Source organism: Bombina bombina, chromosome 10 (assembly GCF_027579735.1).
Source record: "Bombina bombina isolate aBomBom1 chromosome 10, aBomBom1.pri, whole genome shotgun sequence".
NCBI classification, from domain to species: Eukaryota; Metazoa; Chordata; class Amphibia; order Anura; family Bombinatoridae; genus Bombina; species Bombina bombina.
Genome location: NC_069508.1, coordinates 129471529 through 129493333, shown reverse-complemented (window position 1 = coordinate 129493333; position 21805 = coordinate 129471529).

Sequence of the window (21805 nt, the reverse complement as noted above, 5' to 3'; positions counted from 1 at the left end):
GAGAGAGGGAATGAGAAATATGCAGCATTCTAAATAGTGAGGGACTTCAAGTGAGTAGTGTTAAGTAAAAACAGTATACATTGTAAGTAGAGCCCTCAACTAAAGCTTAAACCATGTGTCCTGTAGCAAAAATATATGTATATATTGCAGTGAACCTACATTGGGGATTTTAATGTGATGAGTGAGGTAGCAGCTGACTTTTGTACATAATATATTAATCACCTGTCTTTACCTCTTATAGTTAGCAGCTAAAACTGTTTTGACCACTTTGGGTATTATTAAACCACAGCAACTCCTTGAAATTGGCATAGATCTGCGTTAGGTTGTATATTAATAAAGGGGGATATAACATTATGGCATAAATACATCAGAGCAGCGATATATACATTGGAAAAACCGCTAATGATTTTGCGGGAACCCATAGGGAATTAAGCTAATCATTTAACAAGTATGCCAGATAGTTCAATATGAGGAGTAAAAATGCGTGTACATGTCAATTGTTTTGTTAAACAGGAATACCGTAAATTAGAAAACAAGATGAGGGAGCAAGGAGCAGTAATAAAACTATAACTTAAGCCCACACATTCATAGCATGTTCGATGAAGCATTTTGTTGAGCGGTGATACTTGCAAATGCAATCAGTCCACGGAAGTCCCGGGCACAGCTCTGAGCATCAGTACCACTAATGTCCGCATGTCCTCTGCTAGCCTACACCTAGGCGAATCCATCCTGAGGCCTGTGTGTCTGCGCTAATCTTGAGGCGGCTAACATAGGAGTCAAGAGCCGAGTAGATGGCGGGAGGACCTTGCCGGAGGAAATCCCCCAACCGCTTCCACACCACTGAGGTTAAGGGCACCAGGTAAGTGCACAAGGCAGGAGTTACATCGGAGGGCCACATCAGTGAAGAGAGGTCAGGCCACCATATACAGGATCGTGTAAGTAGCATTAGAGTGAGTTGCAGGCCGCCATCAGGGTAAGCAAGCACCTCTTCACAATTAAGATCCGAGAGGGAGTGAGGCATCTCTGTCGTTGCATAGAGCAGCTTGGAATAAGATGGCTGCCACGGCTCCACTCTCTGTGAGGACTGCTCCGTAACGTCAGTAGCACTCATCTCGGCTGTTGTGTGTTCAGCCCTCAGTAGTATGTATCGGTCTTGCTGTGAATTATCCAGCGCTCTTCTACCGGTGTGTCCCGATAGTAAGTGGCTTTGTGTCACCAAGGGGTCCTCCACGAGGGTGTTTTGCCATATGTCTCCTGACTTCCCATAAACAAGTTCGCTCAAAGACAAAGGTACCGTCTGCGTATGGCACACACCTTTTACCCCACAGGATAGAGCACATCTCTCACCATCTCTAACGCCCCTTTCACTGTTAACTTTCTCGAGCTGTGGTTCATGGTTCTTGTCCTTAGTAGTCTTGAGGGGCGCACCTTGTTTAAACTGGGCCTGTAGCGAGACATCCTCTCTCTTCGCCATCTTGCCTGTATCGCTCTCTGTCTGAGCACATGGTGTTTTAATTGTAAGGATAAGTTCAGAGTAATTAGTCTGCATCCGTCTTGCAAGTTCTAAGAGCAGTGCCCTTATCTCATCCATGCTTAGCGAGTACTTATCCTTACCTGTGGCTATAGAGAGGGCAAGTCAGTTTCAATGTAAGCTGTATCGTGCAACTGATTTGCAAAAAAACATAAAGTCTTCAATTCTCAGTTTACAGTTTAAATTGCTCCTTTAGCTATATAATAGTCCTTAACGATCAGCATCCCATATTAACGTTTTCTTTAGCTATATATATTCATTTAATTTAGCCATTAGTGGGGAGCTCTAGTGAAACACGTCTGGCTCCATCGGCTGCTGGCTCCGCCCCCCCTATATTATATTTATTAACCCCTAATCTGCCCCCCTCAACGTCGCCTCCACCTGCCTACACTTATTAACCCCTAATCTGCCGAGCGGACCTGAGCGCTACTATAATAAAGTTATTAACCCCTAATCCGCCTCACTAACCCTATCATAAATAGTATTAACCCCTAATCTGCCCTCCCAAACATCGCCGACTCCTAACTTCAATTATTAACCCCTAATCTGACGACCGGAGCTCACCGCTACTATAATAAATGGATTAACCCCTAAAGCTAAGTCTAACCCTAACACTAACACCCCCCTAAGTTAAATATAATTTAAATCTAACGAAATTAATTAACTCTTATTAAATAAATTATTCCTATTTAAAGCTAAATACTTACCTGTAAAATACATCCTAATATAGCTACAATATAAATTATAATTATATTATAGCTATTTTAGGATTAATATTTATTTTACAGGCAACTTTGTAATTATTTTAACCAGGTACAATAGCTATTAAATAGTTAAGAACTATTTAATAGTTACCTAGTTAAAATAATAACAAAATTACCTGTAAAATAAATCCTAACCTAAGTTATAATTAAACCTAACACTACCCTATCAATAAATTAATTAAATAAAATACCTACAATTACCTACAATAAAACCTAACACTACACTATCAATAAATAAATTAAATACAATTCCTACAAATAACTACAATTACATAAACTAACTAAAGTACAAAAAATAAAAAAGAACTAAGTTACAAAAAATAAAAAAATATTTACAAACATAAGAAAAATATTACAACAATTTTAAACTAATTACACCTACTCTAAGCCCCCTAATAAAATAACAAAGACCCCCAAAATAAAAAAATGCCCTACCCTATTCTAAATTAATAGAGTTAAAAGCTCTTTTACCTTACCAGCCCTGAACAGGGCCCTTTGCGGGGCATGCCCCAAGAAAATCAGCTCTTTTGCCTGTAAAAAAAAACATACAATACCCCCCCCCAACATTACAACCCACCACCCACATACCCCTAATCTAACACAAACCCCCCTTAAATAAACCTAACACTAAGCCCCTGAAGATCTTCCTACCTTGTCTTCACCTCAACAGGTATCACCGATCCGTCCTGGCATCCGGTGCTGAAGAGGTCCAGAAGAGGCTCCAAAGTCTTCCTCCTATCCGGCAAGAAGAGGACATCCAGACCGGAAAACATCTTCATCCAAGCGGCATATTCGATCTTCTTCCATCCGGTGCGGAGCGGGTCTATGTTGAAGCAGCCGACGCGGATCCATCCTCTTCTTTCGGGGTCTCCCGACGAATGACGGTTCCTTTAAGGGACGTCATCCAAGATGGCGTCCCTCGAATTCCGATTGGCTGATAGGATTCTATCAGCCAATCGGAATTAAGGTAGGAATATTCTGATTGGCTGATGGAATCAGCCAATCAGAATCAAGTTCAATCCGATTGGCTGATCCAATCAGCCAATCAGATTGAGCTCGCATTCTATTGGCTGATCGGAATATTCCTACCTTAATTCCGATTGGCTGATAGAATCCTATCAGCCAATCGGAATTCGAGGGACGCCATCTTGGATGGGGCTTAGTGTTAGGTTTATTTAAGGGGGGTTTGTGTTAGATTAGGGGTATGTGGGTGGTGGGTTGTAATGTTGGGGGGGGGTATTGTATGTTTTTTTTTACAGGCAAAAGAGCTGATTTTCTTGGGGCATGCCCCGCAAAGGGCCCTGTTCAGGGCTGGTAAGGTAAAAGAGCTTTTAACTCTATTAATTTAGAATAGGGTAGGGCATTTTTTTATTTTGGGGGTCTTTGTTATTTTATTAGGGGGCTTAGAGTAGGTGTAATTAGTTTAAAATTGTTGTAATATTTTTCTTATGTTTGTAAATATTTTTTTATTTTTTGTAACTTAGTTCTTTTTTATTTTTTGTACTTTAGTTAGTTTATGTAATTGTAGTTATTTGTAGGAATTGTATTTAATTTATTTATTGATAGTGTAGTGTTAGGTTTTATTGTAGGTAATTGTAGGTATTTTATTTAATTAATTTATTGATAGTAGTGTTAGGTTTAATTATAACTTAGGTTAGGATTTATTTTACAGGTAATTTTGTTATTATTTTAACTAGGTAACTATTAAATAGTTCTTAACTATTTAATAGCTATTGTACCTGGTTAAAATAATTACAAAGTTGCCTGTAAAATAAATATTAATCCTAAAATAGCTATAATATAATTATAATTTATATTGTAGCTATATTAGGATGTATTTTACAGGTAAGTATTTAGCTTTAAATAGGAATAATTTATTTAATAAGAGTTAATTAATTTCGTTAGATTTAAATTATATTTAATTTAGGGGGGTGTTAGTGTTAGGGTTAGACTTAGCTTTAGGGGTTAATCCATTTATTATAGTAGCGGTGAGCTCCGGTCGTCAGATTAGGGGTTAATAATTGAAGTTAGGTGTCGGCGATGTTAGGGAGGGCAGATTAGGGGTTAATACTATTTATGATAGGGTTAGTGAGGCGGATTAGGGGTTAATAACTTTATTATAGTAGCGCTCAGGTCCACTCGGCAGATTAGGGGTTAATAAGTGTAGGCAGGTGGAGGCGACATTGAGGGGGGCAGATTAGGGGTTAATAAATATAATATAGGGGTCGGCGGTGTTAGGGGCAGCAGATTAGGGGTACATAGGGATAATGTAAATTGCGGCGGTTTACGGAGCGGCAGATTAGGGGTTAATAATATAATGCAGGTGTCAGCGATAGCGGGGGCGGCAGAATAGGGGTTAATAAGTGTAAGGTTAGGGGTGTTTAGACTCGGGGTACATGTTAGAGTGTTAGGTGCAGACGTAGGAAGTGTTTCCCCATAGGAAACAATGGGGCTGCGTTAGGAGCTGAACGCTGCTTTTTTGAAGGTTTTAGGTTTTTTTTCAGCTCAAACAGACCCATTGTTTCCTATGGGAGAATGGTGCACGAGCACGTTTTTGAGGCTGGCCGCGTCCGTAAGCACCGCTGGTATCGAGAGTTGCATTTGCGGTAAAAATGCTCTACGCTCCTTTTTTGGAGCCTAACGCAGCATTTTTTTGGACTCTCGATACCAGAGTTAAGTTTATGGTGCGGCCAGAAAAAAGCCAGCGTAGCGTTAACAACCCATCTACCGCCAAACTCCAAATCTAGGCCTGAGCTAGCTAAAATATCACATAATGTATAGATACCTAGCTACATAATTTCACCCACTATTGCACCACATTGGGCAAGTCTCACGTAGTATTCAATAGTACATACACTTTAGATATACTCATATGGAATCATTATCTTCACACATTGATATATATTATGTTTATACATTATTATTAGGTATATATCTGATAATATCACATCATAGACGATTCTATTATTGCGAGTGTTCCACATAGACATTATTTTGTTTTTTTATGTTATTTTCTCTATGTTGTTTTAAATACCACCATAGTACAGTCACTACAATTATGAGTTTATTTTTCACCTGGAACACTCTGTTCCGATAGAGTCACTACAACAGATATCTTTACTATAGAAACATAACACTCATTTGAGTAGTTAACTCTATTTCACTCTGCTCTATTATAGTCAATGCAGTCTAATTGAAGTCTAAGAAACCCTTTATAGGGAAAGTATGTTTAGTGTGGACCCTTAAAAATTCATATTTCAAAATATAAAATATAAGAAAGAAACAGTAGACACAAATGAAGGTGACTACAAGCAAGACAGGGATTTCAGCAAACTATATTCAGTTAAACCTTTCTTGTCCCTTCTTGATAGAAAACATCCAAAGTCAATTATTTAATATTTAGCTGACTTTAATCTCACTCTTGCTAAAATGAATACACCCTGGAACAAGTATTTGAAATAAAGACCAAGAGCCGGATGATGTAAAGCTCTCTCCTCTTGTGAGATTATCTAAGAAGGCTTTTCAATACTGAAAGGTCCCTCAAACATTTTAATGGGGCAAATTGAAGCTTGAGCCATGTTTATCTAGCTATGCTGGGTTCTGTAGGTGAAGGAAAGACACAATCATTACAATATTTTGTTCAACAATGCTCCTAAATATTTTGTGTGATTTCTCTCCATGCCGGAGGATTTTTTTGATCATCACTGCTTCTTATATGCAGTGTCCTTCTACTCTGATAGACGTTTCTTTTTCATGGTTTTAGAGGATTCTGGTGACATCAAACTAACCCAGCCTATTCTATTTCTTATTGAGTCCTGGGCAATACAAACTGTATTATTTGTTGTTATTCTCAATTTGTCTTCAAGTTAATCGCACGCTTGTTTTGAATCCTTAAACCTCTCCATATAATCAACACCTTCAATAGAAATGATCTGATGTTGATACAATTTTTCTATTATAATGCAGCAAACATCTTATTTATTTTCAGACAAATAATATTTGTTTTTTTCCTTTTCAGTTCCAAATTATAGGAAACATAAATAATCTAAATATAATGAGTTTACAAAGAAACCACTCTGAAGTAAATCATATTCATTATTGCTACTTTGTAAGTTGTAGCATAAGGTAAAGATTCAAAGTCTGAAAAATAAAATCTCTTAAAAAGTGTACATGTATGATTTTCCATCTAGGGCACCAGTGACCTGCAAACCTGTTGTTTATATCTTGTGATTGTGTTTTATTTACCTGTTCATGTATCTAATTACCTCAATAAAAACATATTTTATAAAAAAATAAAAAGTGTAGATGTTTTAAGATTTCAAGCATCTGCTTAAAATATTGTAAAACAGAAAAATGTTGCTTTATGGTAATGTTGCAGAAATAATCATTATCAGCAGAATAATAGTAATAATAATAATATCAAAATGCATAATAGGTTAATTGGTCAAAGTAACATATTTTAATCACCTCAATTTAAAAAGACAGTCAACACCATGATTGTTATTGTTTAAAAAGGTAAATAATGCCTTTACTACCCATTTCCCAGCATATAACCAACATTGTTATATTAATATACTTTATAACATTTAAACCTCTAAATGTCTGCCTGTTTCTAAGCCACTACAGACAGCCTTATATCACATGCTTTTTTATAATATTTTCACAACAGGAGACTGCTAGTTCATGTGTGTCATATAGATAACATTGTGCTCTCTCCCATGGTGTTGTGCCTGACACTGCACTAATAGGCTAAAATGCAAGTCAATAGATAATAAATAAAATGCCATGTGATTAGGGGATGCCATAGGAGGCTTAGATACAAGGTAATCACAGAGGTTAAAAGTATATTAATATAAACAGGATGTCTGTGCAAAACTGAATGGTTAATGAAGGCGTTATCTATATTTTTAAACAATAACAATTTTGGTATTGACTGTCCCTTTAGGGAGATGTTTGTCCACCACTTTAGAACAATAATTTAATTGTTACATTTTAGATAAAAAAGCTTGATGCTCATTAATAGATCATCAAATAATAGCTCTTCAGTGAAATATAATCCATCTGTCTCTAATTTAAAAAGAATAAATAACTAATTACAAATTGATGATAGACAAATTAATATAAATTAATTGTGGTTGTGTTAAGAAAACATTTTACGCATTTTTAAGGAATGATCAAATTTTTCCACCTACAGTAATTCTAAGAATAAACTAATATGTGCAGGGTAATTTGGTAAATTAAACCTATGGGAATTTAAAGTCAACACATGTATAATGTTGGTTCTGTTAGCAGAGCATAACATAGTTATATAATTAATTTGGAGTGAAGATGATGTATTATGTAAAATGAGTCTCATGACAGGGAAGTGGCATATTAATGATTTCCAGTTTGTTCTGATTATACAACAGAATTCAACTTGATTCACTTGATTCACTAACCTCTAAGGGACAAAAACACGTGGACTAAAATTTTTTAGTTAAATAACATTATGGCCCCACTTACATAGTTGCAGATATTGAATTATTGGAAGCCATTAAGTACTACTTTTTCCTTTTTACTCTTAAAGTCCCTTGGCAATCTATGTGGTCTCAATTGTCTCACTGAAATCAATAAAAAAAACAATAAACTTTAATTAGCACCGCATTTACATGGCACAAGTTATCGTTTCACAACTGCCGAACTTTGCCCAAAACTTACGTCTCATAAAAGGATATGTTATGACATAGATAGGGCAAAATTATGTGAACAGATGTCAGAAAACAAATATTGCAAACATTGTGGTGTTTTTATTCATCACTTTTTACAGTATCAAAGAAAAATAATCATTTGCAGTAACAGAAAAATATGACTATTACTGTGTATACAATTACTGAGGCTGTCAGTCAAAGTGATTGTATACTTAAAATGGAGCCTAGATACTGGCATGCTGCAATGCATGATGGTATCAGGTTCAGTGGGCTCTCACTGGATTCCTCAGGAGTGAGGCAGTCCAGTGATGTCAGGCACAAAATAAACTAACCCTCCCAAATGCATGCAGTATAGCAACAGTCCAAAATATGTTATCCTTACACTAAAGGTGATGGTACAATGATAAAAGTCCATCAGGGCAATCCCCATTCCATGTTGATGGCAGTACTAACTGTAAGGTATATGGAGTCGATCTGAGGAATCAACTAAAATCAATACTGAAACTCTTCACGGGGAGGCTAAACCACACTGGAATTCCTTACTTCCAAGATGCCTACCACCCACTGCTTCAAATCTACCACTCCATACACACCAGTCAAGTGGGAGACAAAGCTCCAATCACCAGGTGGGATTCAGGGTGAAAGCAGTATAGCATAACAGCATTACCGAAACTGGCTACTGGCAACAAAAGAACATCTGTCCATTGCTTGAAACACTATCAATGTTCACACTCTGGCTGGCTGAGGCGTTTCGTCAAAAGCCGTAGTCATAGCCCACTTTGTGACTATGCATAAGCCAGCCAGAGTGTGACCAACCCTGTGTGTTTGTGTGCTCTATCTGTAGCCTATGTTGGCATTTTATCTTTTATAATAAAGATAATGTTTTAAGCATTGGATGGATGTACTTTTGCTACCTGTTCTAGCAGTCCAGAGATGCCCAATAAAATGCCCTCATGGTCATGTGATCACTGAGACAGCCAATCCTAGTGATCACATGTTAGAAATGACATGCCATTTTTTGTTAACAATGGCTTGTCTTGACCCCTTCTCTCACTGTCATCCTCTATGTCACATCCTCTATGTCAATCAAAGTGTGAAATTTATTTTAGTTTCAATAAAGTATTTTTTTCTGCTTTTTTTATTTTGTTTTATTTTCTGCCATTGTTGAAAAAAAGGGTTTAATTAAAATGTCAACATGTGGTGTCTAGTTTCTACAAATATTTTATTTTGTGTAGTACTTTTGGATTGGGTGATCGCTATTAAGCTTACAGTCCAAGCATTAAACTAATAATTCAATCCTTTTAGTATATAGCCTATATTTACTATAAATGACTTGGAAACCTAGACATATGAGATATTCCTAAAGTTTGGACAAAATAATTAATCTGTTTTGAGGTATTTTTATTTAGTTATACTATTTGTGTAGAAATTATTATAAAGAAAACTGCAAAAAAGAAAATGTTTTCTTTTTCATTCTCCCCTATTTTTCAGTATTACTTTCCTATTGAATGTTATTTTATGTACCCATATAGGGTATCACAAGAAAATCCTATCTGTTAAAAACCATATATAATATGTATGGGGGCGTGCACTCAAGTCAAATTTAAACTTTCATTATTCAGATAGAGCACACCATTTTAAAAAACTTTCCAATTAACTTCCATGATTTAAATGTGCACATTTTTTTTATATGCACATATGAAGGAGTGTGACCCAGAAACGAGTCATGAGTTTGCAGATACTGTCTGGTCAGACAACCCGTTTTACTGCAGCCTGTTTCTGCATATCACATACACTTTTTTTGCTTTGTGTGCAAAGTACATTTGCTGTATCTGAGATGTGTTCTGTGTTTCCACACATTTGCTTAACGCTATATGCATAACATTGGCTCTTATTCAATTTATTTGTAAAATTGCTATACAATGTTTTTTAATTGTGCACACTTGTATATAACGGTGTATGGAACATTCTATGTAAAATAAACTACTCCATTTTATCGAGATTTGTCTTCTCTGGAAATTGCACTTTATTTAACTAAGTTTAGCAAAAGAGAGGGGGAGAGAGAGCAAAAGAGGGGGAGAGAGAGATCAAAAGAGGGGGAGAGAGGGCAAAAGAGGTGGAGAGAGAGAGCAAAAGAGAAGGGGATACAGAGAGAGCAAAAGAAAGGGAGACAGAGAGAGAGCAAAAGAGAGGATAGAGATAGCAAAATAGAGGGGTTGAGAGAGATCATAAGAGAGGGGGGAGAGAGAGAGCAAAAGAAAGAGGAGGAGAGAGAGAGCAAAAGAGAGGAGAGAAAGAGAGCAAAAGAGAGGGGGAGAGAGAGAGCAAAAGAGAGGGGGAAGAGAGAGAGCAAATAGAGGGGGAGAGAGACCAAAAGAGAGGGGGGAGAGATAGCAAAAGAGAGGGGAGAGAGAGCAAGCAAAAGAGAGGGTGAGAGAGAGAGCAAGCAAAAGAGAAGGTGAGAGTGAGATTGCAAAAGAGAGGGGAGAGAGAGAGCAAAAGAGAGGCGAGAGAGCGAAAAAGCGAGGGGGAGAGAGAGCAAAAGAGAGGAGAGAAAGAGAGCAAAAGAGAGGGGGAGAGAGAGAGCAAAAGAGAGGGGGAAGAGAGAGAGCAAATAGAGGGGGAGAGAGACCAAAAGAGAGGGGGGAGAGATAGCAAAAGAGAGGGGAGAGAGAGCAAGCAAAAGAGAGGGTGAGAGAGAGAGCAAGCAAAAGAGAAGGTGAGAGTGAGATTGCAAAAGAGAGGGGAGAGAGAGAGCAAAAGAGAGGCGAGAGAGCGAAAAAGCGAGGGGGAGAGAGAGCAAAAGAGAGGGGGAGAAAGAGCAAAAGAGAGGCGAGAGAGAGCAAAAGAGAGAGGGAGAAAGCAAATGAGATGGGGGAGAGAGAGCAAAAGAGACGGGGGAGAGAGAGAGCAAAAGAGAAGGGGGAGAAAGAGCAAAAAAAAGGGAGAGGGAGAGCCAAAAGAGAGGGGGGAGAGCGTAAAACAGAAGTGGGGAGAGAGAGAGCAAAAGAGAGGGGGAGAGAGAGAGCAAAAGAGAGGGGGGAGAGAGAGCAAAAGAGAGATGGGAGAGAGCACAAAATAGAGGAGGAAGAGAGAGAGCAAGAGAGGGTTGAGAGAGAGAGAGCAAAAGAGAGGGAGAGAGAGAGAGAGAGAGCAAAAGAAAGGGGGAGAAAGAGCAAAAGAGAGGCGAGAGAGAGCAAAAAAGTGGGGGAGGAAGCAAAAGAGAGGGGGAGAGCGTAAAACAGAAGGGGGAGAGAGAGAGCAAAAGAGAGGAGGAGAGAGAGAGCAAAAGAGAGGGGGGGAGAGAGAGCAAAAGAGAGATGGGAGAGAGCACAAAATAGAGGAGGAAGAGAGAGAGCAAGAGAGGGTTGAGAGAGAGAGCAAAAGAGAGGGGGGAGAGAGAGAGCAAGAGAGGGGGCAGAGCGAGAGCAAAGAGAGGGGGGGAGAGAGATCAAAAGAGAGGGGGAGAGAGAGCAAAAGAGAGGGTGGAGAGAGAGAGCAAAACAGAGGGGGAGAGAGAGCACAAAAGAGAGGAGAGAGAGCGCAAAAGAGAGGGAGGAGAGAGAGAGCAAAAGATAGGGGAGAGAGAGAGCAAAAGAGAGGGGGAAGAGAGAGAGCAACATAGAGGGGGAGAGAGCAAGGGGTGGGACTGCTATATATATAAATATCTATTTAAAAATAAATAGAATATTTTCTTCTATGTGAAGGGGTGGGACTGCTGTATATATAAATATCTATTTAAAAATAAATAGAACATTTTCTTCTATGTGAAGAACAGTGAAGAACATTGGAATGTAAAAAATTCATAATTCATGTCAGGTATATATTGGTTAAACGTAGTCTGGTTTGCTCGCAAGGAAAAGGTGCTAGTTTTTTTTTTAAAATGTGTGCTTTTCATTGAAGTCTATGGGGATAAGAAGTTAGTGTGGTCATGATATCCGAAATCCATCAGTTATCATGCACCAGCTTTTGCTCACTCGCAGACATTTTACTTTCAACTTGTAATAACCGGCATGCATTATAAGTTTACTTCTATCAGTGTATGCGTGCAAGCAAAAGCCCTAAATAGCGTGCTACTTGTAATCTGGCCCAGTATAGGTTATGTAAAGTAAAAATAAAAATGGACGTGAGTAAAAGACCGATTTATGCTAACTTAAAGACTTTGATTATTCGATTATTATCACCATAGAGTTCTATGAGGGGGCACACTACAAAAGAAAGCTAAGAGTTATCGATCGTGTGGTAACCCGACACTGTGCTGGACAAACAGCGCTAAACCCGAAGGTGTTAGGAATACTTGAAATTCCTATGCTCTCCACATAGAAGAAAATGTTCTTGTTAATTTAAATATATATATATATATATATATATATATATATATAAATATCTATATCAATATATACAGAGCTATATATATATATATATATACAGTATATATATATATATACATAAATATATATATATATATATATATATATATATATATATATATATATATATATGGAACACAAGAGGGGGAGGAGTGCACAGAATCAGAGAGAACTTCTGGTGTAGTTTATCAAATACAAAGTGTAAAAGAAGAAAGACTAAAACACACTCACATGTTAAACCCACAAAGATATGAGGTATGTAGCAGGTGTATCAAATGCGAGCGTGCCTCTCACTTGTCCTGTCAGCGTCCAAGGATGCCATCACTCCTCCGTAGTTTTCTTGGGTTCTCGCTCCAGAATCCAAATATGCTGGAAGTGTATCCAGGGGAATAGGGAAAAGGGTAAAAAGCTTTATTGGGGCAAACTGGCCAGCTATAACAACAACCAGTACTGTTAATATATAACTCCCATAAAGCAGCAATTTAGTTGTGATGTTGCTTTTACCTGTACGGTAGCACATTGGGTGTGGTTGTGGCACTGCTGTTTTTTACTGCTTTTAGTATTAGGAGCATAAAGGTTCAATTGAAGTGAAAATGGTAGCTCTCCTCTTTATATTTTTACATGTTTATGAGACAAAAGAAAAGAGAGTTATAAAATAATATACTTACCCAATTTTGCTTAAATTGCAAGAGTAATGGTAATGTGTGGGGTAAAAGAAGGAGACAAATAAAGGTTTCGTACTTGGATGAAAGGATATCTAATTTGTTTTCCAGAAATTCAGAAAAAAACAATAGAGCACTTATGCAGAATGCTGAACGATATAGGTAATGACAGAAATGGATTGCATATTGAGCATAGAAGTGATCTGTAATTATATGGTGACTTTGTACATAATGGGAAACAGAGAGGCTTTGCATTAGGGAATTTTTGGAATGCCTTATTGAACACACTGACTAGAGCAAACAACAATAACAAAATAACACATCATGTAAAACATTGATAGTACAGTAAGAGATGGCATATTGTATATAAATAAATGGAACATTTGAAACTTTTGTCAAATTAAAACCACAATGTGTCACGCTGCGCCATGCCGCTGCTTGCTATGGCTGTTGGCATAGATGCAGGCGGTGCTTCAGAGCATGCGGCAATGACATCATCACCACACGCTGCCTCTCCATCCTGATGCCGCTCCTGTGTACACCTGTGTGTCCTCCTTGGTGCGAATCGGCGCCTATGTAAGTACCTGCAGTGCTTACATGCACTGCCCAAGTATAGGTGTTACTTGGTGTGCTCCTGGGTGTTATTGTTACTGTATACTGGACTGTTATATTATTGCTGACCTCTGCTTGTCTGACCACTCTGCCTGTTAACCCTTAAATCGCTGGATTGATATACTGTTGCTGAACTCTAATTGTCTGACCTCTCTGCCTGCCTAACCCCTTTTACTGTTGATTTCCCTTTGTTGCTGACTCCTGCCTGTTCCTGGTCCTTCTATTGGTTTACCTCTGAGCTGCTATTCTGCCAGATTTCCTTCCTATTGCCGCTAAGGACTGCCCTGCCTACTGTGAGTACTACTTACCTTATTTTACAAATTTTCTCTGCTCTGGCATATTCCCTATCACTCCACTTGACGCTGGGATAAGAAGGCTACTGGCCAAGTTTGGTTTGATAGAGGAATATCCCACAAGCATTACATTATACTTGGGAAATGGATCCAAATGAGGTTGCAAGAGCAGTGCATCGTCAGGGACTGATGCTGGGAACCCATACCGTACACATGCAGAATGTGAACTCTAAACTAGAGGCTATATCGCCATGCTCTCATTGGTTGCAGACAAGAATACTACTCCTGTTGTTGCACAGCTAGTCCTAGCTGCCAGTGCTGCATCCTCTTCCCCTGCTTCTTGAAACATACTCCGGATACCTTTGCCTGACAAGAACGATGGTACTACTGACTGTAGGGCTTTTCTTAATCAGTGCAGGCTACACATTCGCAATGATCCTCACACCTTCCAGTCTCATCAGTCAGAGGTCACCCTTATAATTTCATTATTGAAAGACAAGGCCCTGGCCTGGGTATCTCCACTTTTGGAAGGAAAAATACAATGCCCAGCACAGACTGTAACCAGGTGCACGCTACTGGGGTCCTGCACATGCTCCACAACACAAGTCCAGCAATTCAAAAAGTAGCAGCACCACTTAGTAATCTTCAACAATATTTTATTGAGACATCAGAGAAAAACATAGCACAACGTTTCGGTCAATCATGTTGCAATGATTCTTTGTGATGTCTCAATAAAAGATTGTTTAAGATTACCAAGTGGTGCTGCTACTTTTTGAATCTCTTAACTTATGGAACAAAGCGCTGCTGCAGAATACTCTCTCTTGGATCTCCGCCAGAGCAATAGGACTGTGGCACAAAATTCCATCAAGTTTTGCATCTTGGCACTTGAGACCAGTTGGGACGGCAGTGCCCTCATGGTTGGTCTTTAGGAGAGGTTTGCATGAAAGCATCAAGGACAAACTTACTTATCATGATGTTCCTTCTTCCCTTAATGAAATTATATCGCTTTGCATCAGTATAGATTCTCGCTTCCAGGAGAGACAAGATGAGAGAGACAGAACTCGTAGAATCCTTCCATCTCGTCCTCTTACTCCTCTAGTTTCTAGACTATCCTCTACCCCTTGAGCACCTCCAGTTGCCTCTGTAGAGGAATTAGATAATAGATATATAGGATTGGCGCACAAGATAAAAAGACCTTGCTGTCACTGATGATTAACCCCTTCAAAGATAATCTGAATTAGTGATACAAAATGTTAGTGAGGGACAGCGCTAAAAAGCACAGGTCAGGACTATTCAAATTGTGAATAATGTTAATTTTTTAAATAATATATGAAATCTTAGGGAGATGTCTGGAAAGCACATATATATGTACTAGCAAAAAAATTTATATAAACAATGCTCAACTGTAATAAAACAAATAAACTTTACTAAAAATAATACAAATAAAAGAAATTAAGGATATACATAAGGGACGTCTCCCTTCATAGATAATACATTAAAGACAATGTAGCTAAAATGCCTTCTTATAAGGAAAGGTAGCCAAAAGTGCAAACTTAAAAGACTATCGTCTCAAGGATATATATAAAAAAAGTTCCAATGTCCAAAATAGCGTATTGGCTGGATAATAAACAGTCTATGTTGAAGTTGATTTATAAATAAGGTACCTTATAAATGAAGTATTTCCTTTAGAAAGCATTGTGTGATCCTTTTTAGAATAAAGCAGGTTTTGAAAAAAATAACTCGGATTAAGGTGGCTTTTTTTGTGTACTGCTTCCGAGCAGGAGATCTTGACGGTCTGTATAATTTCAGAGTTAGTTTGTAGCATAAGTAAGTGAAATTGCAGCAATGTATTAATATTTCAGATTGCTGCGGTGGTCGTGACTCAAATACCTCTTAAGTCCATGTGATCACAGTGGTAGGTAGTGTACTTCTTTTGAAGTGTGTGGCACTAGGTAATATACCTCTCCTGCAGATGTACTCTAGGCGTCTTGGTCCACGGCACTCGAGGAATGAAAACAAATAGTAGTGACTTATGCCAACTTTTGCTGGAAAGAAATTGCGCTTTGTAGATTACGATCTTAGGATCAATGGCAAATACCACTAGTAGTGGTGTGATCATTCTTGTGAACAATACTTAAAGGGCCAGATACAGAGTTCTTAGTAGGACCATTCCTAACTTTGCCTTGTGTTACAATATTCACTACAAAGACAACCTGTAATTAAAGTTGATTTTTGGAACCAAAGAACCATAGCTGTATGAGAACAGCCATACTACTACGAACTCTGTATTCAGCCCTTTAAGTATCGTTCAGTAACCATCACAAGAACGATCACACCACTACTAGTGGTATTTGCCATTGATCCTAAGATCGTGATCTACAAAGCGCAACTTCTTTCCAGCAAAAGTTGTCATTAGTCGCTACTACTTGTATTCATTCCTCGAATGCTGTGGACCAAGACGCCTAGAAGGTGTACGGATCACTGTGAGTACATCTGCAGGAAATGTATATTACCTAGTGCCACACACTTCAAAAGAAGTACACTACCTACCACTGTGATCACACGGACTTAAGAGGTATTTGAGTCACGACCACCGCAGCAATCTGAAAGATTAATACATCGCTGCAATTTCACCTACTTGTGCTTCAAACTAACTCTGAAAGTACACAGACCGTCAAGATCTCCTGCTCGGAAGCAGTACACAAAAAAAGCCACCTTAATCCGAGTTATTTTTTTCAAAACCTGTTTTATTCTAAAAAGGATCACACAACGCTTTCTAAAGGAAATACTTCATTTATAAGGTACCTTATTTATAAATCAACTTCAACATAGACTGTTTATTATCCAGCCCAATACGCTATTTTGGACATTGGGACTTTTTTATATATATCCTTGAGACGATAGTCTTTTAAGTTTGCACTTTTGGCTACCTTTCCTTATAAGTAGGCATTTTAGCTACATTGTCTTTTATGTATTATCTATGAAGGGAGACATCCCTTATGTATATCCTTAATTTTTTTATTTGTATTATTTTTAGTAAGGTTATTTGTTTTATTACAGTTGAGCATCGTTTATATTCATTTATTGCTAGCACATATATATGTGCTTTCCAGACATCTCCCTAAGATTTCATATATTATTTAAATAATTAATATTATTCACAATTTGAATAGTCCTGACATGTGCTATTTAGCGCTGTCCCTCACTAACATTTTGCCTCTGTAGAGGAACCCATGGATCTCTCCTCCCTCAAGCCCACTGAATTCGAAAGACAGAGAAGAAGGAAATTGAGACTGTGTTTCTATTGTGGTTCTAACTCACATCAGCTTAAGAACTGTAATATTCTGCCGGGAAAAGCCAATTCTTAGAGGATAAAATTGGGGTGCCTCTAAGCGTGGTCACTACTAAATCCCCTCACTCCTCTCGGACCCTTGTACCTGTTACCCTGACCTTCCTCAAGCCTTTATTTATTCAGGGGCGGCTGGAAATTTTCTTGATCAACGTTTTATTATTCAGGCAGGCTTACCTCTTCTGCAGAAGAAACAATATCTCAAGATAACTACTCTGGATGGCACTCCTTTGGATCAGGGTTAATCCATTTTGAATCAGCACCCCTAACCCTGACTGTGGAAGTCCTTCATACCAAACAGTTGCAGTTTGATGTCATTCATTCTCCAGCACAACCTGTTATCCTTGGTCTTCCTTGGCTTCGTATACACAAGCCACAGTTTGACTGGGCTGAGGGACAGTTGGCCTGCTGGGGTACATCCTGCTTCCACCCCTACCTTGCTAAGGTTACTCCTCTGCTCCGCATTCCTATAGCCAGTCTACAGACCCCTTCAAGCTTTCCCTCAGTATATGCGGATTTCACAGACATCTTTGCAAAGAAAGCAGCTGATGTGCTGCCACCCCACCGTCCTTACAACTGCAAAATCTACCTCTTTCCTGGAGCCCCACTTCCTAAAGGGAGGACGTATCCACTCTCCAAAGCTGAAACCAAGTCCATGGAGGACTATATTCAAGAAAACCTAGCTAAAGGCTTTATTCGCCCTTCTTCTTCTCCTACAGGGGCTGGCTTCTTTTTTGTCAGTAAGAAGGATGGTGGGCTCAGACCCTGTATTGACTACAGAACCCTAAACAACATCACTGTCAAGAATCACTACCCCATTCCTTTGATCACTGAACTTTATGATTCACTTCAGAATGCTCGCTACTTCACCAAGTTGGACCTACGTGGGGCATACAATCTTATCCGTATCTTTCCAGGGCATGAATTGAAAACTGACTTCAACATGAGATCAGGGCATTACGAATACCTTGTAATGCCCCTGCAGTCTTTTAAGCATTTGTCAATGATGTCTTCCGTGACCTCCTCAATCGCACTGTCATCGTCTACCTGGATGATATCCTTATATTCTCTTCCACCCTTGAGGAGCATCATGAACACATTAGACAGGTACTTCTCCACCTCAGAGACAATTCTCTAGTAGCCAAACTGGAGAAATGTGAGTTTGATCAACTCCAGATCCAGTTCCTTGGCAGTGCCATCTCAAAGGATGATTTTGCCATGCCTCCTTCTAAGCTCACAGCAGTTCTGGAATGGTCTCAACCAACTTCATTAAAGGAACTACAGAGATTCTTGGGTTTCTCCATTTATTACCACAAGTTTATAAAGCACCTTTCCCAGATAGTGGCTCAACTCACTTAGTTGACTAAATGGAACAAAGACTGCAAAAATTGGCCTCCTGAAGCCATGAATGCCTTTTCTCTTCTAAAAAAATGCCTTTTTTTCTGCTACTGTGCTCCACCATCCTGATACTGGCCTGCAGTTCACTTTAGAGGTTGACGCCTCCAAAATTGGAGCTGGGGTAGTCTTAACCCAAAGAGATTCTCTAACTTCCAAGTTGCACCCTGTAGCCTTTTTCTCTAAACACTTTACTCCTGCAGAGAGGAATTACAATGTGGGCCTTGTTCTTTTCCCGTTTCAACTTCATGGTCTCTTATCTTCCTGGGATCAAAAATAAAAAGGCTAACGCCCTTTCCCATCAGTTTCCTCAGTCTAGTAATTCTTCTGAAGCTCCTATTGAAAACATCATACGCCCCTCCTGTATGGTTGCTCAACTTAACACCTCTCTTCTTCAAATACTGCAACGTGCCCAGTCTAGAAAGCCTCTTGAAGCCCCCACTGCTCCTGATGTCTTTTTTGTACCTCTACACTTATCCACCCCTGTGCTATGCTGAGCTCATTGTAGTAAACTATCAGGACATCCTGGTTTGACAAGAACTTTTTCAAGCTTCTTTCCCAACATGTATGGTGGCCTACCATGAAGTCTGATGCTCAGGATTATGTGAAAGCCTGCATGACTTGTGCTGCCAATAAGACCCCCTGATCCTTGCCTCCTGGCTTACTCCAACCATTGTCCATTCCCAAACAATTTTGGACACACAAAACAATGGATTTTATTGTGGATCTCCGTCCTTGTGACCATCATACAGTTATCTGGGTTGTGGTGGATCGATTTTCTGTATTTTTTGTACCCTTAAAGAAACTGCCATCTGTGCAAGAATTATCATCTTTTTTTCCTCTTACATGTGGTACGATTACATGGCATCCCCATGAATATTGTTTTCGACAGAGGTCCACAATTCATCTCTACTTTTTGGAAAGCCTTTTGCAAATTGATTGGAACCACTGTTTCCTTGTCCTCTGACTACCATCCTCAGACTAATGGGCTGATTGAGCGAGTGAATCAAGATCTTGAAGCCTATGTCAGAACATTTGTTAATTCTCTCCGTACCAACTGGTCTGAAATGTTACCCCTAGCTGAGCTGGAAAGGAATACTCATTGGCACTCTTCTCTACGATGTTCTCCATTTCAAGTATCAGCAGGATACCAACCTTGTGTCCTTCCTCTGTCTGCTCAGCCCACAGGGGTCCCCACCGCAGACTGACATGTCACTAACCTCACTACTCATTGGCAACATATTCGCTCTAAGTTACGATCAGCTGTCTCCAGATACAAGAGGTTTGCTGTTCATCATAGAGCTTCTGTCTGTGCCTTTGCAGTAGGTGAACGTGTTTGGGTCTCTACTCAACATATTCATCTACGTCAACCCAGTTACAAACTAGGGCCTAGGTTTATTGGCCCTTACAAGGTCATTAAAAAACTGTCTTCTGTTGCCTACAAAGTGGCCTTGCCCAGAACCCTGCGTATACACCCAGTCTTCCACATCTCACTGCTCAAGCCCTAAATCAAGAACAGATACACTCGACTCAGACCTCCTTCTCCTCCACTCTTAATTTGTGGTGAACCTGAGTAGGAGGTTGCTAAGATCCTGGATTCCAGATACAGGCACATGCAACTTCAGTACCTCATGCATTGGAAAGGTTACTCTGTGACAGATTGTTCCTGGATTCCTGCCCGTGATGTGTATGCTCCTTCTTTGTTCTCCAGGTTTCATGCTGCTCATCCCTCCAAACAGACTTTGGTTTCCGGAGGTAATCCCTAAGAAGAGGGCTATGTCACACCACCACCGTGCCACTGCTTGCTATGGATGTTGCTATTGGTGCAGCAGTGGTTACTTGTTGCCATGGCCATTGCCATAGACGCAGGGGGTGCTACAGAGCGTGCGGCAATGATGTCATCGCTACATGCTGCCTCTCCATCCTGATGACTCTCCTGTTGCCTCTCCATTCTGATGCCGCTCCTTTGTACACCTGTGTGTCCTCCTTGGCGTGAATCAGCGCCTATGTAAGTACCTGCAGTGCTTACATGCACTGCCCATGTATAGGTGTTACTTAGTGTGCTCCTGGGTGTTATTGTTACTGTATTCTGGACTGTTATATTATTGCTGACCTCTGCTTGTCTGTCCACTCTGCCTGTTAACCCCTAAATTGCTGGATTGATATACTGCTGCTGAACTCTGATTGTCTGACCACTCTACCTGTTAACCCCTAAACTACTGGATTGATATACTGCTGTTGAACTCTGATTGTCTGACCACTCTACCTGTTAACCCCTAAATTGCTGGATTGATATACTGCTGCTGAACGCTGCTTGTCTGACCACTCTGCCTGTTAAACCCTAAATTGCTGGATTGATATTCTGTTGCTGAACTCTGCTTGTCTGAGCTCTCTGACCTCTCTACCTGCCTAACCCCTTTTACTGTTGGATTATTCTTTGTTGCTGACTCCTGCCTATTCCTGGTCCTTCTATTGGTTTACCCCTGAACTGCTATTCTGACGGATTTCCTTCCTATTGCCGCTAAGGACTGCCCTGCCTACTGTAAGTACTGCTTACCTCATTTTACAAACTTTCTCTGCTCTGGGATATTCCCTATCACTTGACGCTGGTATAAGAAGACTACTGGCCAAATTTGGTTTGATATATCCCATGAGCATTACACAATGTGTGTGTCAAATATGTCTCATGTAAAGAGAGATGATTAACCCTTTTATTCTGTTACAAACATACATGGTTTGGTTCCCAAAAAGAAAATATGCTAAAGCCAATTCAACACACAAGAAAGACTCAGACATTTAGAAATGTTCAATAAAAGCAATATTGTAACCTAATATCGTTATACAGTGAAAAGAAAGAAAGCATCAATTATTTTACTGAGCCATTCTGAGTCTAAGACAGCTAAGCTGGTTGTTAAATTTTTTTGGAGTACACCATGTTTCTATCCTGTCCGGTGGTGTAGTAGGGAGAATTGTCAGAGATTTTGCCTGAAAACGAGAGAGCAGAACAATTTCTCAGGTGAAGTATCTAGGCCAAGAGAAGAGCATAAAGAAGAGAAACATTAGATACCTTGATGAAATTGATTTATTTTATTTCCCAAATGTCTGATAGTGGGAAGGGGAAACACAAGCAGTGTTTTTGGAG